Source organism: Colius striatus, chromosome 3 (genome assembly GCF_028858725.1).
Source record: "Colius striatus isolate bColStr4 chromosome 3, bColStr4.1.hap1, whole genome shotgun sequence".
NCBI lineage: Eukaryota > Metazoa > Chordata > Aves > Coliiformes > Coliidae > Colius > Colius striatus.
The window spans coordinates 81,096,478-81,102,870 of record NC_084761.1 but is presented as its reverse complement, the minus strand read 5'-3'; positions in this window follow the sequence as shown (position 1 = coordinate 81,102,870).

Here is a 6,393-nt window from a genome sequence, read left to right as displayed (position 1 = left end):
TTGAATCCAAGAACGCTAAATATAAGGTGGCAAATGTAACAGGAAGGGGAAACACCAGCTGGGCTGCTATCTTTAATGAATGAAACTTGCCAGGTAGCTCAGTATCAAAACATTTGATGAAAGCAACTTACACAAAAGATGCGAAAAACTTCATAAAGTATAAAACACTTTTGTCAACAATATGGAGGAGACAGGGATCATACCTCTGTTGCCTGCTGAAGGTGACAGTAAAGCTACTGGAGAGCACAGCTGATGGCTCCACAGTGTTGTGCAACTGACTGGTTTAGATGGAAAGGTGCATTTCCCCGGTAACCTAAATCGGCTCTATGTTGCATTTTTAAAGCTCATTGCAATGTCCACAAGGTTCAGAGAAAACTTCAGATGGCCTTACCATGCAGGATGAGATAATTTAAGTCCTCATCAGAGATATGTCAGAGCTCTGTGTCTGCCTGCACATCCTTATCACCTCTCAGTTCGAAGGTACTGGCCAGCTACAACATCACTCCAGCATGGAAGCGCTTTAGGGCAATCTGACAGCTTGTTCCATATCCACAGGTGGAAGGAACACAGTACCAGTGATTGCACTCATTTTTGTTTATCCAGTCTTGAGACTGTAATGGCCTGAGAACAGATATTTATTTAATGATGTTGTAGATAGAAAGAGATGATCTTTCAACTGTCCTTTTGTTTCACATCAAACCCTTCTCCCCTGCAAACACTATGTGGCTTGTAGTTCTCAAACTGCGGTTAAACTCAAGTATGGTTTTATCTGAAAAGTTGTAATAGTAGTAAATCTTCAGCCCATCAGAGCTGAAGATTAAACTGTGATCTAATCTGGTTCAGTGTTCTGTGTCAACAGCATCAGCAAGTTCCTGCATTACAGCTCCTTTGAGAACCTGGGGAAGCTGCATGCCTATCACCTTTAGAGATAAGCTTGTTAATCAGTAGATACACAGTACATCTGAGTATTCATTTTAACTTACAGAGTTCAGCAGCCCTGGAGGTTACCAGAGATGCTTCCCCCTCTAGGATGAAACTTCCTACAAGTTTCCTTTCTACCAGTTGCATCCAACAGGAAACATCAGCAGCTAACAGGAAAGTAAGTCTCTTTGTACTGCATCTTTCTACTCCTCAGATTTGGACTCTGGTAAGAACAACTTAATCAATTGTCATTTAAAGGGAAATTGCTACAAACATTTCAGGAAACTACAGTGTAATGTAGAAGGGTGTTGGAGACTGCAGCAGACAATCTAACATTGTATTAATTTCTATTTCACAAGAGATTAGGAAAAAGGATGCTGATGTGGAGAGAAACAGAATATTCAGTCAGATAATAGCACTTTAAATGGCTGAAGGGAAAATGTAAGTTATGTATTATATGAAACAGGTCACCAAATCAAGAACTACATAGTGATTCTACAGAGCAGGCCCTTTAGGCTTTGGAAGTGAGCTGAAGTCATAGAATGGTTTGGATTGGGTGGGACCTTACAGACCACCCAGTTCCAACCCTCTGCCACTGGCATGGATACCTTCCACTATATCAGGCGGCTCAAAGCCCCATCCAACCTGGCAACCACAACCTCTCTGGGCAACCTGTGCCAGTGCCTTACCACCCTCACAGAGGAGAACTTCTTCCTAATATATAACTTAAGTCTCCTCTCTTTCAGTTTAAAGCCATCACCCTGATTCATAGGCAGACAGAGAAGTTCAGGTTATGGAAGCTTGCTTAGTAAAACTTACAATGTTAGTTACAAAATTGAACATATAGTTTTATGAAATTGCTAGGCTTGTAAGCCCACAAGCAGAGCTATTAGAAAGACACAGCTGTTTATTGTAATATAACTATTGCTTAGTGCTGATAGTTTCAAGGCTGGTATATACCCAAATGAAGTTACTGTTGCTTAGCCCTGATAGTTTCAAGGCTGGTATGTACCTAAACAACATTATTATGGTGAAGCTATTGCATTAGTCCTACACTTGAACATTTGGACATTGTACACCACTGATAATTACAAGGCCTGCCTAGCCCTAAACAAAACTGTTATCTGGGATGGCAGAGGTTTTAGGCCAGTTTTCATCCTCTTCAAGGACCCAGGAATAAAGATACATCACAAGGAAAGTTTGGATCTTAATCCAACAGCAATCCCTAATGACCACTGAAGGAAGCAAGAGGACACCAAACAAAACAAGACAGAGGTGTAACTTGGGTGGACCAAGACAGGACTATGGGTGTGCCCTTTCCTGGAAATGTGATGAATCTTCATGTTTGCTGTAAATATAATCTGAAAATCCAAAAGCTGAGGTAGGCACGTTTGATGGAGAAATCCCCTGTGTTCCCCAGAGCTGCAATAAAGAATCCCTGCTTAATAGTCACATTGGCTATTGAGTCCTGACTGGCTTCTTCATGGCATCAACCCCTTGTGCTGTCACTATGTGCCTTTGTAAAAAGTCTCTCTCCAGCAGTCCCTTTAGGTACTGGAAAGCTGCTCGAAGGTATCCCCATAGCCTTCTCTAAGCTGAATAAATCCCAATTCTTGCACCCTGTCTCCACAGAAGCGCTACAGCCCTCTCCTCATCTTTGTAGCCCTCCTCTGGGCTCACTCCAGCAGGTTCATGTCCTCCTTACATTGGGGGCTCCAGAGCTCAACACAGTACTCAAATTCTCCTCCAAGTGAAACCCGAAATTTACACTGAGGATTGTTTTTTCTTTTGTGGGATTTTTGTACACCTTACTTACAAAAAGTATGTTCTCTGAAACAATCTCTAGCCACTTAAAAAATGTTTCTTTAACAGCTAGTATTCTCCTTCATTCATGCAGTATCAGTACTGCAGGGATGCAAGAAGTGGCCAAGTTAGTGGCATGTGAGTACCTCCCTCACCTCTGTACCCAAGGACTGACATTTTCTACCTGCTAAAACTAAAACCAAACTCCCACAACAGGTCCCCCTTGTTTTTGAAAGGAAGTATTAAAAATTCACAGGGTGAATTGTTTAAATTAGAAGCTTTCTTCACATTTTCTATGTTAACCTTGAACTATAAGGACAATAGTATTTCTCACAGATGTATGTTATTATCATAGAATCATAGAATGGTAGGGATTGGAAGGGACCTTTAGAGATCATATCTAGTCAATCCCCCTGCAGAAGCAGGTTCACCTAGATCAGGTCACATAGGAACATGTCCAGGCGGGTCTTGAAGACCTCCAAGGAAGGAGACTCCACAACCCCTCTGGACAGCCTGTGCCAGGGCTCCCTCACCTGAACAGTGAAATAGTTTTTCCTTATATTTAAGTGGAGCTTCTTGTGTTCCAGCTTCATCCCCTAACCCCTTGTCTTGTTCTATCTACTATAGAAAAGAGGGATGTCCCGAACTCCTGACACCCACCATTTAGATATTTATAAATGTTAATAAGATCTCCCCTCAGTCTCCTCTTCTCCAGACTAAACAGTCCCAGTTCCTGCAGCCTTTCCTCATATGAAAGATGTTCCATTCCCCTGATCATCTTGGTGGCCCTGTGCTGGACTCTCTCCAGAAGTTCTCTGTCCCTCTTGAGCTGAGGAGCCCAGAACTGGACACAGAACTCCAGATGAAGCCTCACCAGGGCAGAGTAAGAGTGAGCAGAACCTCCCTTGACCTGCTGGCCCCAATCTTCTTGATGCATTCCAGGAGGCCATTGGCCTTCTTGGCAACGAGGGCACATTGCTGGCTCATGTTTAATTTATTGTCGACCAGGACTCCCAAGTCTCTCTGCACAGCTGCTCTTCAGCAGTTCAACCCCCAGTCTGTACTGGTGCATGGGGTTGTTCCTTCCCAGATGCAGGACTCTGCACTTGTCCTTGTTGAACCTCATGAGGTTCCTTTCTGCCCAACTCTCAAGCCGGTCGAGATCCCGCTGAATGGCAGCACAGCCTTCTGGGGAATCAGCCAGTCCTCCCAGTTTGGTGTCACCAGCCAACTTGCTGAGGGTACACTCTGTCCCCTCATCCAGGTCGTTGATGAAGATATTGAACAAGACTGGCCCCAGAACTGATCCCTGTGGAACTCCACTGGCCACAGGCCTCCAACTTGATTCTGTGCCATTGATCATCTTCTTCTGGGCTCTGTTATTCAGCCAGCTCTTGATCCACCTCACTGTCCACTCATCTAAGCCACACTGCCTGAGCTTTCTGATGAGGATGTAATGGGAGACAGTGTCAAAAGCCTTGCTGAAGTAAAAGTAGACAACATCTGCTTGCTCTCCCCTCATCTAGCCAGCCGGTTATGCACTCATAGAAGGCTATCAGGTTGGTCAAACAGGATTTCCCCTTCATTTTCTTCCATTGTTAAGTGCCTCCTCTAGCTCTCAGTCTGAAAATTGTCTATCTGGCTGCAAAACTCAATACGCCTCATTCCAGTCATCTCTTTTCTAACTAACACTCCCCCTTTTTCACACTTCAAACCCCTTATCTTTGTTATCACCACCAAAACATTTTTAGTCATAGATCAGGGTGTACTTATAGCTGTCTTCTCCCATCTATGAGGCTTCCTTTTCAAAGTCTGCTTTTGTCATTGTTGTGAATGGACAAATGTACTGGCTTTTTAACCTACAGTGATGACACCAGCACTAGCTACTGCCATTTTTTTTTTTTTCAGTAAAAAGTAAAATTATCTCCTAAAAGGCTGTTCTCAGTTTGAATTATCTACTCCCCTTTATACATCTGATTAATGATTGTAGCTACTTTTTCATTCTTCCACATACAGGCAAAGATCAGGTTTTTGTGTGGTATTTTTTTCTCCATTGGAACAATTTATGTGTTTTTTTCATGCAAAACTTAATTAGAACTCTGAAAACGAGCTTGCTTTACACTGTTAGAAAAGAACATATGAAAAAAGCCTGAAGTTGTTCTGTTTCCAATTTCCTTATAAGATAAGCTTAACTCTTTCTTCAGTCTAACCACCCGCCTTCCACCCTTTTATTTACATAACTTCTTTAAGATTCTTCACAAGAAACAGAGATGAGTGCATTCTTCAGTATTTGTCAAGACTGAGATCAATATCTGAGAAACAGTTTGTCCTCATCTCAGCAAAAGTACTTTTTAGATTAAAAACAAATGAAGCTATGTTCACAGCTGTGAGTAAAGCAGTGTGACGATTTAACAAATATTTGGACATTAAATCCCCCCATATGTAACCAAGGCTATAATTTATTACATATTAGGAAACCATTTATCAAAACTTCAGGCAAGCTGTCAAGCTATGCGGAAGAATCACACACAGAATTAATTTTAAAGGCATTTTTAAGATTAGCTTCAAGAAAGACTAAACAGATGCTCAATTCCAAACTTGTTCAAAAGCTAGCAAGTGTTAAAAGGCAAGAAGATTCTTAAGGTTAACTGATGTTTTCTGAAGTGCTTGTCTTACCTCATTCAGATAATCAGAAATCATCTATGGACTGTTTTGTTGACATTTTTCCATAATATATATGGATATTTTCCTAGATCTGTAATTTCAAGGAAAATACAAAGTAGGCTTAACATTATTTGCATTAGTACATGTAGTTGTAACTACAAAACAAACCCAGAATAGTATATATTCTTGATTAAACGTAATCTCAAAGTAACTGAGTTTGAGGCTGTGAATTCTGTGCAAAGGAACCCCAACCGTTGTACTGCAGCTTGCTGTGCAATACACAAACTCAGCTCAGAGGTGAGTGCTTCTCTTGGTGCACTCCTTTACACTTGCTGTCTGCAACCCAGTTTTTTTCAGTTCATCACTAAATCAAGAGCTGGAATAGGATCAAGTCACTGGTTTTGACTTCTAGTTCCAAGGTGTATTTCTGCCATAGAGAAACCTGCCCTACACCAAATAACAGCCCACCTACAGCTTTCTTTTTCTTTTTAATTACGAAGCAGTGAGTTTAAGATGCATACATACCTTGTCAAACAGCTTAAAATGTAAATATTTTCCATATACTTGGCCATGCAGTTTAAATTCTTTTCTTGGGTAATATCCACGAACTCCTTTGAGCGACTTCCCATAAGATAGCTCTCAGGTTGCTCGTGACCTAAAAGCTCCCTCTCCTGAAGCCAGTAAAATGGAATAGCAACCACAACAGAGTCACACACTTGTCAAAGTGTTGCTTTAAGAATTCTTAAAGAACAAAACCAGAACCCAAATGCTAACAGCACCATCCTACTGTAGCGGTTTGTACAAAGCGTCTCAGATTAATTCAGGCTCATCAGTTCAATTCTATTTGCTGCTTGAAAGTTGTGGTACCAGCACTAGATTATATAGAAGTATTTTTTTTGCTGTTTAGTTCTTGAGGTTTTAGCAAAACAGTTATCACTACCAGAAATAGGTAAAATCCCAAACATTACTCTACATTGTTGCAGACACAGGATGACACAAAATACA